The 20,421-nt window shown below is 48.9% G+C and overlaps 1 protein-coding gene across 1 annotated transcript in view; it reads right to left on the bottom strand.

The window, feature by feature from the left end:
* Positions 1-15,297: 15,297 nt before the first annotated feature.
* Positions 15,298-20,421, bottom strand: part of UPF3A (UPF3A regulator of nonsense mediated mRNA decay) — a 34,860-nt gene continuing 29,736 nt past the window's right edge. The window contains exon 10 of the mRNA XM_040991093.1: positions 15,298-15,310. The gene's annotated coding sequence lies outside the window, so the exon portion shown is untranslated. The remainder of the gene's footprint in view (positions 15,311-20,421) is intronic.

The raw sequence follows: 20,421 nt of genomic DNA on the forward strand, positions 1-20,421 counted from the left end.
AACCCCTAACCCTAACCCTAACCCTAACCCTAACCCTAACCCTAACCCTAACCCTAACCCTAACCCTAACCCTAACCCTAACCCTAACCCTAACCCTAACCCTAACCCTAACCCTAACCCTAACCCTAACCCTAACCCTAACCCTAACCCTAACCCTAACCCTAACCCTAACCCTAACCCTAACCCTAACCCTAACCCTAACCCTAACCCTAACCCTAACCCTAACCCTAACCCTAACCCTAACCCTAACCCTAACCCTAACCCTAACCCTAACCCTAACCCTAACCCTAACCCTAACCCTAACCCTAACCCTAACCCTAACCCTAACCCTAACCCTAACCCTAACCCTAACCCTAACCCTAACCCTAACCCTAACCCTAACCCTAACCCTAACCCTAACCCTAACCCTAACCCTAACCCTAACCCTAACCCTAACCCTAACCCTAACCCTAACCCTAACCCTAACCCTAACCCTAACCCTAACCCTAACCCTAACCCTAACCCTAACCCTAACCCTAACCCTAACCCTAACCCTAACCCTAACCCTAACCCTAACCCTAACCCTAACCCTAACCCTAACCCTAACCCTAACCCTAACCCTAACCCTAACCCTAACCCTAACCCTAACCCTAACCCTAACCCTAACCCTAACCCTAACCCTAACCCTAACCCTAACCCTAACCCTAACCCTAACCCTAACCCTAACCCTAACCCTAACCCTAACCCTAACCCTAACCCTAACCCTAACCCTAACCCTAACCCTAACCCTAACCCTAACCCTAACCCTAACCCTAACCCTAACCCTAACCCTAACCCTAACCCTAACCCTAACCCTAACCCTAACCCTAACCCTAACCCTAACCCTAACCCTAACCCTAACCCTAACCCTAACCCTAACCCTAACCCTAACCCTAACCCTAACCCTAACCCTAACCCTAACCCTAACCCTAACCCTAACCCTAACCCTAACCCTAACCCTAACCCTAACCCTAACCCTAACCCTAACCCTAACCCTAACCCTAACCCCTAACCCTAACCCTAACCCTAACCCTAACCCTAACCCTAACCCTAACCCTAACCCTAACCCTAACCCTAACCCTAACCCTAACCCTAACCCTAACCCTAACCCTAACCCTAACCCTAACCCTAACCCTAACCCTAACCCTAACCCTAACCCTAACCCTAACCCTAACCTAACCCTAACCCTAACCCTAACCCTAACCCTAACCCTAACCCTAACCCTAACCCTAACCCTAACCCTAACCCTAACCCTAACCCTAACCCTAACCCTAACCCTAACCCTAACCCTAACCCTAACCCTAACCCTAACCCTAACCCTAACCCTAACCCTAACCCTAACCCTAACCCTAACCCTAACCCTAACCCTAACCCTAACCCTAACCCTAACCCTAACCCTAACCCTAACCCTAACCCTAACCCTAACCCTAACCCTAACCCTAACCCTAACCCTAACCCTAACCCTAACCCTAACCCTAACCCTAACCCTAACCCTAACCCTAACCCTAACCCTAACCCTAACCCTAACCCTAACCCTAACCCTAACCCTAACCCTAACCCTAACCCTAACCCTAACCCTAACCCTAACCCTAACCCTAACCCTAACCCTAACCCTAACCCTAACCCTAACCCTAACCCTAACCCTAACCCTAACCCTAACCCTAACCCTAACCCTAACCCTAACCCTAACCCTAACCCTAACCCTAACCCTAACCCTAACCCTAACCCTAACCCTAACCCTAACCCTAACCCTAACCCTAACCCTAACCCTAACCCTAACCCTAACCCTAACCCTAACCCTAACCCTAACCCTAACCCTAACCCTAACCCTAACCCTAACCCTAACCCTAACCCTAACCCTAACCCTAACCCTAACCCTAACCCTAACCCTAACCCTAACCCTAACCCTAACCCTAACCCTAACCCTAACCCTAACCCTAACCCTAACCCTAACCCTAACCCTAACCCTAACCCTAACCCTAACCCTAACCCTAACCCTAACCCTAACCCTAACCCTAACCCTAACCCTAACCCTAACCCTAACCCTAACCCTAACCCTAACCCTAACCCTAACCCTAACCCTAACCCTAACCCTAACCCTAACCCTAACCCTAACCCTAACCCTAACCCTAACCCTAACCCTAACCCTAACCCTAACCCTAACCCTAACCCTAACCCTAACCCTAACCCTAACCCTAACCCTAACCCTAACCCTAACCCTAACCCTAACCCTAACCCTAACCCTAACCCTAACCCTAACCCTAACCCTAACCCTAACCCTAACCCTAACCCTAACCCTAACCCTAACCCTAACCCTAACCCTAACCCTAACCCTAACCCTAACCCTAACCCTAACCCTAACCCTAACCCTAACCCTAACCCTAACCCTAACCCTAACCCTAACCCTAACCCTAACCCTAACCCTAACCCTAACCCTAACCCTAACCCTAACCCTAACCCTAACCCTAACCCTAACCCTAACCCTAACCCTAACCCTAACCCTAACCCTAACCCTAACCCTAACCCTAACCCTAACCCTAACCCTAACCCTAACCCTAACCCTAACCCTAACCCTAACCCTAACCCTAACCCTAACCCTAACCCTAACCCTAACCCTAACCCTAACCCTAACCCTAACCCTAACCCTAACCCTAACCCTAACCCTAACCCTAACCCTAACCCTAACCCTAACCCTAACCCTAACCCTAACCCTAACCCTAACCCTAACCCTAACCCTAACCCTAACCCTAACCCTAACCCTAACCCTAACCCTAACCCTAACCCTAACCCTAACCCTAACCCTAACCCTAACCCTAACCCTAACCCTAACCCTAACCCTAACCCTAACCCTAACCCTAACCCTAACCCTAACCCTAACCCTAACCCTAACCCTAACCCTAACCCTAACCCTAACCCTAACCCTAACCCTAACCCTAACCCTAACCCTAACCCTAACCCTAACCCTAACCCTAACCCTAACCCTAACCCTAACCCTAACCCTAACCCTAACCCTAACCCTAACCCTAACCCTAACCCTAACCCTAACCCTAACCCTAACCCTAACCCTAACCCTAACCCTAACCCTAACCCTAACCCTAACCCTAACCCTAACCCTAACCCTAACCCTAACCCTAACCCTAACCCTAACCCTAACCCTAACCCTAACCCTAACCCTAACCCTAACCCTAACCCTAACCCTAACCCTAACCCTAACCCTAACCCTAACCCTAACCCTAACCCTAACCCTAACCCTAACCCTAACCCTAACCCTAACCCTAACCCTAACCCTAACCCTAACCCTAACCCTAACCCTAACCCTAACCCTAACCCTAACCCTAACCCTAACCCTAACCTAACCCTAACCCTAACCCTAACCCTAACCCTAACCCTAACCCTAACCCTAACCCTAACCCTAACCCTAACCCTAACCCTAACCCTAACCCTAACCCTAACCCTAACCCTAACCCTAACCCTAACCCTAACCCTAACCCTAACCCTAACCCTAACCCTAACCCTAACCCTAACCCTAACCCTAACCCTAACCCTAACCCTAACCCTAACCCTAACCCTAACCCTAACCCTAACCCTAACCCTAACCCTAACCCTAACCCTAACCCTAACCCTAACCCTAACCCTAACCCTAACCCTAACCCTAACCCTAACCCTAACCCTAACCCTAACCCTAACCCTAACCCTAACCCTAACCCTAACCCTAACCCTAACCCTAACCCTAACCCTAACCCTAACCCTAACCCTAACCCTAACCCTAACCCTAACCCTAACCCTAACCCTAACCCTAACCCTAACCCTAACCCTAACCCTAACCCTAACCCTAACCCTAACCCTAACCCTAACCCTAACCCTAACCCTAACCCTAACCCTAACCCTAACCCTAACCCTAACCCTAACCCTAACCCTAACCCTAACCCTAACCCTAACCCTAACCCTAACCCTAACCCTAACCCTAACCCCTAACCCTAACCCTAACCCTAACCCTACCCCTAACCCTAACCCTAACCCTAACCCTAACCCTAACCCTAACCCTAACCCTAACCCTAACCCTAACCCTAACCCTAACCCTAACCCTAACCCTAACCCTAACCCTAACCCTAACCCTAACCCTAACCCTAACCCTAACCCTAACCCTAACCCTAACCCTAACCCTAACCCTAACCCTAACCCTAACCCTAACCCTAACCCTAACCCTAACCCTAACCCTAACCCTAACCCTAACCCTAACCCTAACCCCTAACCCTAACCCTAACCCTAACCCTAACCCTAACCCTAACCCTAACCCTAACCCTAACCCTAACCCTAACCCTAACCCTAACCCTAACCCTAACCCTAACCCTAACCCTAACCCTAACCCTAACCCTAACCCTAACCCTAACCCTAACCCTAACCCTAACCCTAACCCTAACCCTAACCCTAACCCTAACCCTAACCCTAACCCTAACCCTAACCCTAACCCTAACCCTAACCCTAACCCTAACCCTAACCCTAACCCTAACCCTAACCCTAACCCTAACCCTAACCCTAACCCTAACCCTAACCCTAACCCTAACCCTAACCCTAACCCTAACCCTAACCCTAGCCCTAACCCTGGCCCTAACCCTGGCCCTAACCCCTGGCCCTAACCCCTGGCCCTAACCCCTGGCCCTAACCCCTGGCCCTAAGCCTCAAACTGGCCCTAAGCCTCAAACTGGCCCTAAGCCTCAAACTAGCCCTCAGCCTCAAACTGGCTCTAAGCCTCAAACTGGCCTAAAACCTAAAACTGAACCTAAACCTAAAACTGGCCCTAAGCCTAAAACTAACCCTAACCCTAACCCCTAACCCTGACCCCTAACCCCTAACCCCTAACCCCTAACCCTGACCCTGACCCTGACCCTTACCCTAACCCCCTAACCCTAACCCCCTAACCCTAACCCCCTAACCCTACCCCTAATCCTATCCCTAACCCCTAACCCCCTAACCCTCTAACACTAACCCTCTAACCCCTAACAAGCCACTAAACACCAACCCTAGCACTGTAAGCCCTAACACCCTAACCGGTAAGCACTAATCATAAGCACTAATTACAAAAACAAAATTTATCCAATAAAACTCACAGGTAAATCCTAACCACTAACGACCAAATACCACATCACAATCCCAGAACCACTTACCTTCTCTCCTGCTTGTATCTTCAGCCATTTGCACCACGGAGTTGACAAGGTGGGGACTTCAATTCCGGAGGTCCTTGCAGGCACCATGACTTCATACTGATGTGGCAATGCCACTGGGCGTACCAAGCCCAACACACACAAAACCCGGAAACCCTTTCACCACCTTGTGCCCACACCCAGCCTGAGCCACCCCTAATTACAGAGGACAGGGGCCTACAGCAATGGCATCATATTGGGATGGGGTTTGCACAACACCCAGCCTGCTCATATTGTTTTAGCTACAGGATTTTCTCATGGTCTTTAAAAATCACGCATCACTGAGGACAGAGCCCTGCACACAAACAGTTATCACAATCTTGCCACAGCATGGTGTCAGAAAGAGGAACCTGCCATGAAGGTTAACCATCAGGCCTGAGTGAATCACAAGACGCATGATAACTAACTGAGAAATGATGACTAAGTGGACTAGTGCCAGCAAAGTCAGATTTGTGCACCCGCTCATGGCTATCAGGACACACTGCAGGATGAAAGAAACCTACATGAAGCCATCTCCTCAGCCCACCCGAGAGCTGCTCCACTTACTAAAGAATGCACAGGCCTGCATCTCAGGGTGCTCTGCGAGGAAAGGGGGTGGTGGTAAGGTTTCACGTAACCTCATCTGCCCAAGTTCAATGGTAGTCCGCTAGTGTGTAACTCCAGCGCCCAGAGGGCCTGTGCAGATGCTGACGTGGAACTCAGTTCCTAGAAGGCATGTGGGAACGCTGACATGAGACTCCAGCTCCCAGAGAGCACATGGGGACGCTGACATGGGACTCCAGCTCCAAGGGTTCTTTTGGTGCTCTGACATAGTACCTTGCGGTTAAACACACACTGAAACTTTGTATTACAGAGGTTGGGGATGATGAAAGGCCCCAAGTGACCTCGTCCACTCCCGGGCATTGATAAAAGGACCATCGGCCTTAGACCACACATTTTTCAATGATACATGTCTGAGAACACTTTCTGGAAACCCCACCTGATGCTAGAATGGCTTGGGCTGAGCTCTCTGCAGCTCAGAAAACCTGAGCCCAGCAGGGGTAGAAAGGGCGGCTATGTGCGCCCTCCAGTGGACAATAGCACTCACTGCAGGACACTCAGCTAGGCTCTCCTGCCCAAAACAAGGCAAGAAGCGCAGCCACATAAACATTCCCTCTCAAGGACACTCTTTTGATAGGTTGCATAAGAGTCCCATGGTGGAAGCTCTATGCATGCCCTCGGGGTCTGCATTGGCTGACAAAAGCAGTCTAGAGCCAAGGCACAACACACAGCAAGCTCCCTCCCAGGAGGCCCGGCAGCTTTCTGTCTCTTTCTTCCTTCCTCCCTCCCTCCTGCCTCCCTCTGTCCTATTTGCTTTGAAGCACAGAGGAACAGACAGGGAGAGACAGCAAACATTCTTGCATCTGCTGCCTCACTTCCCCGAATGCCACCACCAGGGCCAGCTGTGGCTGGGCCAGGACAAGCCCGGGAACCAGCAGCTTCCTCCAGATCTCCCACAGGGGCACAAGGGCCACAGTGCCACAGGGGCACAGCGGCACCAGCCCCTGAACCATCCTCTGCTACTCTCCCAGGTTGATCGGCAGGGAGATGGACCACAGGATAAACAGCCTGGATTTGAAACAGCACCCATACAGCCCATCTGCCTGGCAGGCTGAGGCTTGACCCACTGGGACAACACCCTGCGCCATTCCACACCACCTGACTCCACCCGTTGCTGGTTTCTTCAGCAGCTCCTTCACTAGGACCGGAGAAGGTTCCTGCCTCCCTGGTTTGCGCAACATATGCCGTTGCGTGCTGTGAGAGCGGCCGGTACAGATGAGGAATCCAGGCATGTTGCTACTCTACCTGTCCTGGTGAGAAGGACCTCTGTGCAGAACAGACGTCAGCTGTTGGGGTGTCCTGTGGCAGGTGGCACATCAGCGGCGGCCGATGGTGCACAGCTGACCTGCAGGAGAAAGAGTCTTGAGTCCAGGATGATCCCTGGAGGAGGGTGAAGCACTCGCTGGTGAACGAGAGGGCAGCAGCATCTGGCTGGAGGCTGTGGGGCCAAATTCCTGCCTCAAAAGCACATAACAGGGATTCCTGAGCCCTCAAGTGCTAGCTAGGGGTAGAAAGGGCAGCTTTGCGCACCCTCTTCTGTGCAGAGCACAGGCCCTGAAAGCCCTCTGTTGTGCAGGCCTTGGTGGCTCCCCAGCCACCGTCATACCTGCTGGGCAGCAGGACTGCATGTTTCCAGGGTGCTCTCAGAGCAGCTAGGGCCTGGGACCTCCTATTCCAGATGGCTGGTGACCTCTGGTGCCTACTTACCCATCCACCTGCTCCTGGCTTATGAGCCCCATGCCCAGGCACCACCCACCTAGGCAGAGGAAGGCCAAGTGGAGTCGGCCTTCTTAAACTCCACCCCACACATGTAAAAATACATGAAGCCCTCTCCGCAGCCCACCGGGAAGCTGCTCTGTTACGGCCGGCTGCTCCAGGAACATGGGACACGGCAAGGGTCTGAGAGATTGAGGCACCAACTGGAGACCAGTGATGGTGGAAGTCTCTCTGAGGCCTCCCTTTCTCGCCTTCTCTCTTGACCTTTCAGCTGCTTCTTGTTTACTCTTTACCCTACACCCTCATGAGCGCAGATTGGCTACAGCTGAGACCAGGTGCTTCTAGCCCCAAGCCCACTCACTGTAGTGCTGGGCTTAACGAGTGCTAGTCAACTCCTTAGCCCACAACACTGCTCCACTTGCTAAAGAACGCACAGGCCTGCATCTCACGGTGCTCTGGGAGGAAGGGTGGTGGTGGTAAGGTTTCTGGTACCTCATCTGCCAAAGTTCAACGCTAGTCGGCTGCTGTGTAACTCCGGCTCCCAGAGGGCCTGGGGGAACGCTGACGTGGGACTCTATCCCAGGATTCTCTCGGTGCCATGATGTAGTACCTTGCTGTTAAAGGCACCCTGCCACTTCCTATCACAGAGACCCAGGCTGATACAAGGGCCCAAGTGCCCTCCTCCCCTACCGGGCCTTGGTATGTGGGTCGTTTGGCCTTGGACCCCTGATCTTCCTACGATTCGTGTCCGGGAACACTGTCCGGGACCCCCACCTGATGCTAGGATGCCTTGGGTTGGGCTGTCTAGAGCTCAGAAAGCCTGAGCCCAGCAGAGGTAGAAAGGGCGGCTACGTGCGCCCTCCAGTGGACACCAGCACTCACTGCAGGATGCTCATCTAGGCTCTCCTGCCCAAAAAAGCAGCAGCACAGCCACACAGGCTTTCTCTCACAACACTCTTTTGAGAGGTTGCACAGGAGTCCCGTGATGGAAGCTCTACGCACGCCCTCGGGGTCTGCATTGGCTGACAAAAGCACAGCACACAGCAAGCTCCCTCCCAGGAGGCCGGCAGCTTTCTATCTCTTTCTTCCTCCCTCCCTCCTGCCTCCCTCTGTCCTGTTTGCTTTGAAGCACAGAGGAACAGAGAGGGAAGAGACAGCAAACATTCTTGCATCTGCTGCCTCACTTCCCCGAATGCCACCACCAGGGCCAGCTGTGGCTGGGCCAGGACAAGCCCGGGAACCAGCAGCTTCCTCCAGATCTCCCACAGGGGCACAAGGGCCACAGTGCCACAGGGGCACAGCGGCACCAGCCCCTGAACCATCCTCTGCTACTCTCCCAGGTTGATCGGCAGGGAGATGGACCACAGGATAAACAGCCTGGATTTGAAACAGCACCCATACAGCCCATCTGCCTGGCAGGCTGAGGCTTGACCCACTGGGACAACACCCCACGCCACCCCACACCACCCGACTCTAGCCCCTGCCGGTTTCTTCAGCAGCTCCTTCACTAAGACCGGAGAAGGTTCCTGCCTCCCTGGTTTGCGCAACATATGCCGTTGCGTGCTGTGAGAGCGGCCGGTACAGATGAGGAATCCAGGCATGTTGCTACTCTACCTGTCCTGGTGAGAAGGACCTCTGTGCAGAACAGACATCAGCTGTTGGGGTGTCCTGTGGCAGGTGGCACATCAGCGGCGGCCGATGGTGCACAGCTGACCTGCAGGAGAAAGAGTCTTGAGTCCAGGATGATCCCTGGAGGAGGGTGAAGCACCCGCTGGTGAACGAGAGGGCAGCAGCATCTGGCTGGAGGCTGTGGGGCCAAATTCCTGCCTCAAAAGCACATGACAGGGATTCCTGAGCCCTCAAGTGCTAGCTAGGGGTAGAAAGGGCAGCTTTGCGCACCCTCTTCTGTGCAGAGCACAGGCCCTGAAAGCCCTCTGTTGTGCAGGCCTTGGTGGCTCCCCAGCCACCGTCATACCTGCTGGGCAGCAGGACTGCATGTTTCCAGGGTGCTCTCAGAGCAGCTAGGGCCTGGGACCTCCTATTCCAGATGGCTGGTGACCTCTGGTGCCTACTTACCCATCCACCTGCTCCTGGCTTATGAGCCCCATGCCCAGGCACCACCCACCTAGGCAGAGGAAGGCCAAGTGGAGTCGGCCTTCTTAAACTCCACCCCACACATGTAAAAATACATGAAGCCCTCTCCGCAGCCCACCGGGAAGCTGCTCTGTTACGGCCGGCTGCTCCAGGAACATGGGACACGGCAAGGGTCTGAGAGATTGAGGCACCAACTGGAGACCAGTGATGGTGGAAGTCTCTCTGAGGCCTCCCTTTCTCGCCTTCTCTCTTGACCTTTCAGCTGCTTCTTGTTTACTCTTTACCCTACACCCTCATGAGCGCAGATTGGCTACAGCTGAGACCAGGTGCTTCTAGCCCCAAGCCCACTCACTGTAGTGCTGGGCTTAACGAGTGCTAGTCAACTCCTTAGCCCACAACACTGCTCCACTTGCTAAAGAACGCACAGGCCTGCATCTCACGGTGCTCTGGGAGGAAGGGTGGTGGTGGTAAGGTTTCTGGTACCTCATCTGCCAAAGTTCAACGCTAGTCGGCTGCTGTGTAACTCCGGCTCCCAGAGGGCCTGGGGGAACGCTGACGTGGGACTCTATCCCAGGATTCTCTCGGTGCCGTGACGTAGTACCTTGCTGTTAAAGGCACCCTGCCACTTCCTATCACAGAGACCCAGGCTGATACAAGGGCCCAAGTGCCCTCCTCCCCTACTGGGCCTTGGTATGTGGGTCGTTTGGCCTTGGACCCCTGATCTTCCTACCTCTGGTGCCTACTTACCCGTCCACCTGCTCCTAGCTTATGAGCCCACTGCCCAGACACCACCCAACTAGGCAGAGGAAGGCCAAGTGAAGTATCACCCTAACCGCCACCCCACACATGCAAAAATATACAAAGCCCTCTCCGCAGCGCATCTTGGACCACTCCACTTGCCTAAGATTGTCCAGGATCTGCATCTCAAGGTTCTCTGTGAGGAATGGGGGTGGTGGTAAGCTTTCCTGGGATCTCATTTGCCTAAGTTCAATCCAAGTCGACTGGTGGGTACCCCCAGCTCCCAGAGGTCCCGTGGGGATGCTGGCGTGGATTCCAGCTCCAGAGGTCCCGTGGAGATGCTGACATGGGACTCTAGCTCTCAGAGGACCTGTGGGGATACTGGCATGGAACTCTACCCCCCCAGAGTTCTTTCAGTGCCCTGATGTCATACCTTGCTGTTAAAGGCACCCTGACACTTCCTGTCACAGAGGCACAGGCTGATACAAGGCCACAAGCATCCTCCTCCCTTCCCAGGTCTTGGTATGCGGGCCGGTCGACCTTGGACCCCTGATCTTCCAACAACATGTGCCCGGGAACATCATCCGGGACCCCCACCTGACGCTTGGATGGATGGGGCTGGACTGTCTAGAGCTCGGGAAACTCTGAGCCCGCCAGTAGAAAGGGCAGCTTCACACCCTTCTCATGGCCACCAGCACTCACTGCAGGATGCTCATCTAGGCTCTCCTGCAAAATCAAGGGAAGCAGACCCAGCCCAGAGAGGCATTCTCTCTCAAGGACACTCTTCTGAGAGCTTGCACTGGAGTTCCATGACAAAAGCCTTATGCATGCCCTCTGGTCTGCATTGGCATTCAGAAGCAGTCTAGAGCACAGCACAGCACACAGCACACAGCATACTCCTTCCAAGGAGCCCAGCAGCTTTCTGTCTCTTCCTGCCTGCCTACCTGCCTCCCTCTGTCCTATTTGCTTTGAAGCACAGAGGAACAGAGAGGGAGAGACAGGAATCTTTCTTGCATCTGCTGGCTCACTTCCCCGAATGCCACCACCAGAGCCTGCAGTGGCTGGCTGGCCTCTGCTACTCTCCCAGGTTGATCGGCAGGGAGCTGGACTGCAGGGGAAGCAGCCTGGAATTGACGCAGCACCCATCAAGCCATCTGCCTGGCAGGCTGAGGCTTGACCCACTGGGTCAACACCCCACAGCACCCAACTCCACCCCTTACTAGTTTCTTCAACAGCTCTTTCACCAGGCCAGTGAAGACTGCATAACCTGTGCAGTTCCGTGCTGTGAGACTGGCAGGCACAAAAGAGGGCTCCAGGCATGTTGCTACTCTACCTGTCCTGGTGAGAAGGACCTCTGTGGAGAACAGACGTCAGCTGTTTGGGTGTCTTGTGGCAGGTGGCACATCAGCGGCGGCCTATGGTCCACGGCTGGCCTGCAGGAGAACCCACTAGGATAATAAGACGCTGGACTTTATGTTTGGTAAATACTTCCAATGAAATACCTCAACTGAATTTGAAATGTGGTAACGCAGCAAGGTGGAAAAATCCACCATGGGGAGAGGGTTCTGGGAGTGGTGTGGGAATCCCAGTGCCCATAACACTGTATCACATAATGCAATGTAATTAATAATAATAAAAAAAAAAAAGAAAGAAAAGGAAATTAACTCTACATCCTACCTAGTAAAGTCCAGAAAAGCAAATAGGGAGCCTGAGCAGTAAGTACAGGCTGAGCGATTATAGGGTAGCTGGCCCTTTTCCTGGCTGTTCCAAACTTTCTATATAGTGTTTCTCTGTCTATCTGGAAAGCTAAATAGGAAGTCCTGTCAGTAAGGTACAGGCTGAGTGATTATCCCTTAGCTCACCTTTATTAGCCTCTGTCTATCTGAACTAAATTTGGGGCTCCCGAACATCCCTGACGGTTGGTGTAAGAGAAATCTGGGAGCCAAAGCTGGAACTAAGGGCCAGAGAAAGCTCCTCATTTGAGTCCAGAAGGAAATTTACAATCCTTTTATCTCTGAGAACCACCCAGGGCTCCTGGCTTTAGTTCTGATGTCACCAGACCCTATGACAAGGTTTCTGGAAACACTTTGCAGACAATGAATATCACATTAATTTAACTAATGCTTTGAAATAATCTAATAGTGTGTTAGAGTTCAATTCTATACTAAATTATTTACGATAAAATTTCACATTTTTTAAAACGTCCCAAATAAAACCCCTCAAGATTTATAAAAGCCTAGTATCTTTTTTGAATTCCAAGTTTCCAAAAGTTGCCAGGGATATGCAGATGAAGTCAGTTAGCTAAACATTTATCACAACAAAAGACCTTCCAAGGTAGAATTCACAAGCCCAGAGAACAACTTCTGCCAAATTGTTCTTTTTTCCTTGACTTTTTCTTTTTTCTCATTTTATAAAGATATTTTAAATGTGGGTGTCCAGGCAACAGAATCAAAACCTCGAGAGAGAAAAATGGTCATTACTTTGAAATCTAGCAGTTGAACGAACTGAAGGCCTGTATTCCAGCTCCCTCAAGCAATATAAAATATTCCAAAAGACATGCAGTGAACAACCTGGGTAATTAACAAACAAAACAGCAAACATTCACCTTGTAATGTATAATGCCATCACCCAAATACTCCTTAAAGCAAGAACATCACTTTTGCTAATTTTAAACAATGAGAACTTAACCAGAGAACATACATATTAACAATATAAAAACTTGCACTTAAAATTAGCATATATGGTTAAGCAATGCTCTATAGGAATAAGTGCTATATAAATAATATGCATCCACCACAATTGTGTTAGATGATGACCACCGACTGCCTGCCTGCCTGTGGAATAATATCAGCAAGTTGTTTGGAGTTGTAATGGAAGCTTTATTGGAAAATCTGCTCCTGGGCCCCGTTCACACAGAGGGGAAGGAAGAGGGAGGCGAAAAGGGCTTCTGAGATACGTGTGGAAGAGTTTTATACTCCTATAGACACTTGGGCAGGCAAAGGGGCTGTCTGTGCCTCAACTATGTAAGGAATGTCCATTCAGGTGTTCCATTGGTCAACTGGAATCCCTCCAGGTCAGTGATGTAACAGGCCCCTCCTGTTCCAGGCTTCAGCCTGGGAGACATGCCGGGTCTGGAGCAGATCAGCCCCTTGTCTCCAGTACCCTTGGCAGCCATCAAATTGATTGGCATTTCATCCTCCAGGATTTATACTTGCAGGGTGACAAGCACAGATGGGGCATTGAGACAGTGGCAGTTTTAAGTTTGTAGCTTCTCACAGAGACAAATTGAATAACATATTCCTGTTTTGTAAACTTCTGAATGTTTGGGACCTGAGGCTGGCCCCTCCAGGAGTCTTCTGGCCACAGGTATCTGCCACCATGATCAAACTTAGATTTACACTCTTTTTTCCAGTGCCGGCCTCTTTGGCACTTAGGACATATTCCTGGGGAGTGACTGTTAGAAGTGTTAGCATGGTATTTTTGAGTTGAAGGAAGCATTTGGCAATTTTTTCTAAGCTGTCCTGGCTTGCCACAATTAAAACATTTAGCATTCATTTGCTTTTGAGCAGGAAAAGTTTCAAGTGCTGCTAGGCGGGCATGGTGTTTAAATGTCCCTATGTTGACACAGGCTTTCAGGTAACCCAGAAGATCCTCTTTCTCTTATAGGACCAATAACAGTCTGGCAGTCCTCGTTCGCATTGTCAAAGGCCAGTTGCTTTAATAACAATTTCATAGCACCCTCTCCCCTAACTTGGTTTTCTATGGAGTCTGTGAAACATCTTATAAAATCAGCATAAAATTCTCTGGCTCTTTGGATGACTTTTGTATAACTGCCTACAAATTCAGACCCAGTTTCAATTTTCTCCCATGCCCACAATGCTATGTCTCGTGTATGGGTGAGCACAGCTTGAGGTAGCTGTATCTGCTGTTCTGTAGTAATCCACTCTCCATCTCCAACCAACATATCATAAGTCAATTGCCTCCCTCCAGGGAGTTGCCGACCTGATTCTTCTAAGGATCACAATTTTTCCTTAACCATATCACTTCTCCACATTTTCCAATGTAAATATTGAGAAGGAGAAAGGCCTATTTTTGCTTTTAATTCAAAATCATAAGACCCTGACCCTAACCCCCTAACCATAACCCTAACCCCTAACCCTAACCCTAATTCCTAAACCTGACTCTGACTCCCTAACCCTAAACCTAAACCTGACCCTGACCCTAACCATGACCCTGACCCCTTAACCCCGACCCTAACCCCTAACCCCGACCCCAGTGGCATCCATCAAATGGCAATCTGAATTCCACTTGCAGCCAGAATTCCGCCATCAACAATGTGGGATCTGATGTTTACCAGAAGTTCCCGAGGTGAACCCAGACACCCAGATCATTCTGCTGATCTGTTGGATTTGCTCTGAGCAGAGACAGAGCGGCAGGTTACAGATGGGCAGTGCGAGAATAGGGTCAATTTAAAAGCCCAGCCTGCCTCCTAGAGCTCTATTGGCACCATTTTGTTTAAGGAGGCAAGGTCAATGGGGCAGGACTTCGCAAGCAGGGAACTGGGAATGAACTAATTTCTGGAACAGCGAACTGTAACAACAAGGCATCCCATCCAAAATAGGTCTGGGCAGTCCTCAGACCTGACAGCCAGCAGATCAAAAACTCTAGTTATGGCACATCAGGCACCATTTCTTAGAAAGAACTTAAGACTGCAGGGGACAACAGTGGCACATCAGGTGCATTTCTTATAAAGAATTTAAGACTGCAGGGAACAACAGTGAACTGCACAAGTGCTGAGCTTGACAAGACCTCACCAAGGTCAGTGCATTGCACTGGTCCCACAGGAAAATAATACCGATTGCAGCATCGTACAAGTCAAAATAGGTCCATGTGACCCTCAGACCTAACGTCCCACAGGTTCCAGCAAGATCAGCACCAACAACCTAGCTATGTAGGGCACATGGTGTCTCCCTAATCCTGGGACCTGCTCCAACCGAAAGTGGGAGAAAGGTTGTACAGACAATGGTGCAGCCTCAGCACAGTATCACAGGAGGTGGAGATTGGTGAGCCAGGAGTTGGGGCTACAGAGTTCTTTGGGGAAATCTAACATATAAACCCAGACCTGGGACTAGCTGGAGGGAGTGGCACAATTGGTTGCAAGCAAAGAGTTGAGCAGACCTGTGGGTGACACAGCTTAGAAACCTGCCTCAAGAAGAATCTGATAACCAGAAGTATAATGACCAAGAGCAAAAGAAGGACAGAGGCACAATGAATATTACTGAAGACTCCCCTGCCAAGGAGCAAAAGCCTATGCCAACCTCAGAGTTAACTAAGAAAGACACCGAGAAAATGGGGGACACAGAATTCAGAAAACTAATTTTAAAGCTTCTGATCAACAACAAGAAGCACATACAAGAGTTCAACGAATTTAAGGAATATTTTACACAAGCAACAGCAGCAATAAAATAAATCAAGGCTGATATATCAGAAATGAAGAATACAGTGGAGCAAATAAAAAGTACATTGGAGAGTCTGCAAAACAGAATGAAGCAAGCAGAAGAAAGAATCTCAAAATTGGAAGATATTTTCTGTCATCAGGGGGAAGCAAACAAAAAGCTGTAAGCAGAGCTGGATCAGGCCAAAAAAAGTATTCAAGAATTGAAAGACACTATTAAGAGGCCTAATATAAGAGTTATGGGAGTCTCAGAAGGTGCAAAAGAAGAAACTGGTTTTACAAATATATTTAATGAAGTAATAAAGGAAAATTTCCCTAATCGAGAGAAAGAATTGGAAACAGCTCCCAGGAGGGGCACAGACCTCCCAACAAGCCTGATCAAAAGCAATCTTCACCAAGACATATGATAATCAAGCTCTCTTCAACTGAACATAAGGAAAAGATACTTATATGTGCGCATGAAAAAAGTCAATTGACATATAAAGGAATGCCAATTAAACTCACAGGAGATCTCTTACAGGAAACTCTACAGACCAGAAGAGAATGGAGTGACACATTCCAGATCCTAAAAGAAGAAAAATTGTCAGCCTAGGATAACATATCCAGCAAAGCCTTCTTTTGTCTTTGAAAATGAAATAAAATTCTTCCACAGTAAAGAAATTAAAAGAATTTGCCTCTTCCAAACCTGTCCTACAATTGATATTTCAAAATGTTCTCTTGACAGAGAAGAGGAATAGCACCAAACAAAACCAAAGGCAAATGTGAAGAACATTCTGGTAAAATGACAACAGAAGGCTAAACCAATGAACAACCCATTCCTAAAAACGACAGGACCAAAGTACCACCCATACATATTAACCATGAATGTAAATGGCTTAAGCTCCATCAAACATCATAGATTAGTAGACTGGATTAAAAAACAAAACCCAGGCCTGGCAGCATGGACTAGCAGCTAAAGTCCTTGCTTTGAGCGTGCCAGGATCCCATATGGGTGCCAGTTCTAATTCCAGCAGCCTCACTTCCCATCCAGCTCCCTGCTTGTGGCCTGGGAAAGCAGTCGAGGATGGCCCAATGCTTTGGGACTCTGCACCTGTGTGGGAGACTTAGAGGAGGTTCCTGGCTCCTGGCTTCAGATTGTCACAGCACCAGTTGTTGTGGTCACTTGGGGAGTGAATCATTGGAAGGAAGATCTTCCTCTCTGTAGATCTTTGTAATAAAAATAAATCTTAAAAAATATTGTGGGGCCCCAGCGCGGTGGCCTAGCAGCTAAAATCCTCACCTTGAATGCACTGGGATCCCATATCGGCGCCGGTTCCAATCCCGGCAGCCTCACTTCCCATCCAGCTCCCTGCTTGTGGCCTGGGAAAGCAGGTGAGGACGGCCCAAAGCCTTGGGACCCTGCGCCCGTGTGGGAGACCCGGGAGAGGTTCCTGGTTCCTGGCTTCGGATCAGCACAGCACCAGCCGTTGCGGCTCACTTGGGGAGTGAATCGTCAGATGGAAGATGGTCCCCTCCGTCTCTCCTCGAAGAGACACATTTCATCAACAAAAATCAGCGGAAATTATGTCACATGAGTTTTGATGTTTTGTTAGTTTCATCTCTTCAAAATACCTCCTTGTGATTAAATCATTCAATGACTCAGATCATGCATAGCATCATTTTCTGCAAGAAGGTTCTTGATTTTCATCTCTTCAGCTACACGTTAGTCATTTAATAGTATGTTATTTAACTTCATGGTGTTGTTAATTTCTTTTTTCTTCCTGTTATTTTGTTTTGTGGCTTTTAAGAGGATGTATAGTACCTGTGTAATGGAGACTGTCATATCTAGTCACGTTATTTAACTTCATGGCATTGTAAATTTCTATTTTTCTTTCTATTGTTGATTTTGTATTATGACTTTTCATTTCAGGGGATGTACAGTAGCTGTGGAGACTAACATATCCACATGTGATGATACAATGTAGTATGCATTTGTACTTCCAAAGATGGACTTAGAATGAAACTGTTTACTATATCTTGACAATAGGATGCTGGATTCTCTGCCATTGTTTATGCCCGCAATGATGCAAATATGACTGTGTATGAAGAACTATACTTTATTAATGATATAGAGGAACTAGGTGGGGGTGGGTTGGGGCAGGGATAAAAGAAATACCAGGACTAGGAGCCTGTGGAACTGTATCACAAAATGATGATGATGGACTGTCAGACATTGTACCAGCAATGTTGGGACATATTTAAATAACAGACTGATGCAATTGAAACTCCTTATGAAGGACTATACTATTGTAAAAATATGGGGAAAATCAGTGGGGGGTGGGAATTGTGGTGAAGGGAATCCTAGAATACAGATCTGTATCATCAAATTCAAATTTTAAATAAAAATTTTTTAAATTATGGAAAAAACCTAGGGGCGCGGCCATCAGTGATGCATCCGGCAGACACAGTAGGTGACAAGGCCATGATCCTGCCACAGCCAGAAATGACATACAGGTGATGGGACCCTACCCGTGACGCTGACCCCGATCCTTTAATATGTTTTAAAAGATGAAACGAAAGCATCATCTGCTATGGATGTTAAAGTTGTGTAAGCAAAACTAAACTGGTCACCAAAAGTCAGTTCATTGAAGCAAATAAAAGATTGTACCATTGTTTAATGCCTCGTGTGAAGCGAGAATTATACGTACTTTTCAAAAGCTGTAATTACAGAGGAAGAAAATGCGAACATATTATTGGCCACATTACTACAGATGCTATTACACATGGGGCAGTCATCAAGGTTAAACTAAAATCAATACTGAAGGGTCCAGCATGGTGGCCTAGTGGCTAAAGTTCTCCTCACCTTGCATGTGCTGGGATCCCACATGGGTGCTGGTTTTAATCCTGGTTGCTTGACTCCCCATCCAGCTCCCTGCTTGTGGCCTGGGAAAGCAGTCGAGGACGGCCCAAAGCCTTGGGACCCTGCACCTGCATGGGGGACCCAGAAGATCTTGGTTCCTGGCTATAGATTAGCACAGCTTTGGCCTTTGCAGCCACTTGGGGAGTGAACCAGCTGGTGGAAAAATCTACCCATCTCGCCTCTGTGTATGTCTAACTTACTAATAAAAATAAATCTTTAAAAAACAAAAACAACAAAACTCAATACTGAAGATACAAAACAACTCATGACCTTACAGGTAAAAGAGGAAAGTAGGTGAACCATACAGGGGGATAAGACAAAAAGATTAAACTGCTCAGCAGCTAACATGCTCAGTGCTGGCTACACAGTCCTCACACTGAGCACCTCACAACTTAAGTGAGACAGACAAAACGTATAACCATTGCAAGTGAACCATTTTGTAGTTATTTTGACCTAGTTTAAAGGCACTGTGTCAGAACAAGCAATGGACAAAATAGATTTCCACCAGTTGATTCCCACGAGCCTGGAACCGCGTACGGGCGTCCAATCATCTGCTGCTTCTCAGGATGTGTGCCAGGAGCCAATTAGTAGCAAAGCAGCCAGGACTCAGACGACACTACAGGCAGACACAAGCATCCCAAACGAAGGGTAAAGTCCCTAAGCCAATATTTACTATGCTAATGGCACAGCTGAGATTTTCCACAGGGTGTCTTCCTGACTGACCACAGAATTCAGAGAAAACATAGCCTAGAAAATGCTGTAGAGGGCCTAGTGTGATAGCCTAGTTGCTAAAGTCCTTGCCTTGTGCCGCAGAGATCCTATAAGGACGCCAGTTCTAATCCCAGCAGCTCCACTTCCCATCCAGCTTCCTGATTGTGGCCTGGGGAAGCAGTCGAGGACTGTTTTGGGCTCAAAGCCTTGGGACTCTGCACCTGTGTAGGATACCCAGAAGAGTTCCTGGCTCCTAGCTCCGGATTGGTGCAGCTCCGGTCATTGTGGCAATGTGACTCATTGGACTGAAGAGTTCCCTCTCTGCCTTTCCTCCTCTTTCTATATATCTGACTTTGCAAAAAAAAAAAAAAAGCTGGAGATACGAAAACCAGTATGTTGACAAGTAAAAACAGGAAAAATGGAGCTTGGAGCATATAATGAAAATTACACAAAACATACATGAAGACATTATTGACACGAGAGTCTTTTTAATTTGACACACACCTGACAAAATATTTCAGAATAAAATAACCCATGAACAGCTACAAGATTTTATGGTAACAGAAGTGTGGGGGCAAAAAAAAACAAAAAAACAACAACAACAAAAAAAAACCCAAAAAACAAACTTAATAGAATTCACTAACAGAAATTTCTAAAATTTTTAATTGTAAATCTGGAAAACTTTCAGCCAGTCATAACCTGGTCTTGAGCCATGAATGGTGATGCATGAGGCCCAGGGTGGGAGGTACAAGCTCTAACCCCTTTGGCATGTAAGGACCCCGTCAGTGTAAGTTGGCAGGGAAAAATGAAGCGCCACATCTTAAAACAAGGAACTAAGATGGAAGACTCCACTGCAAACAATAAAAAACAAAACAGCCACCCCGTCATGCTCATGTCTCTCTTGGTCTCCCATAGAAGGCTGAGAAGGACTCTTACTTTCTCAATGTTCCCTGTTAGCAAAAATTCAGCAACCCGAGACTCCACCTTTC

Source organism: Ochotona curzoniae, unplaced genomic scaffold (assembly GCF_017591425.1).
Source record: "Ochotona curzoniae isolate NIBS_2020 unplaced genomic scaffold, NIBS_Ocur_1.0 contig_64, whole genome shotgun sequence".
In the NCBI taxonomy this organism is placed as follows: Eukaryota; Metazoa; Chordata; class Mammalia; order Lagomorpha; family Ochotonidae; genus Ochotona; species Ochotona curzoniae.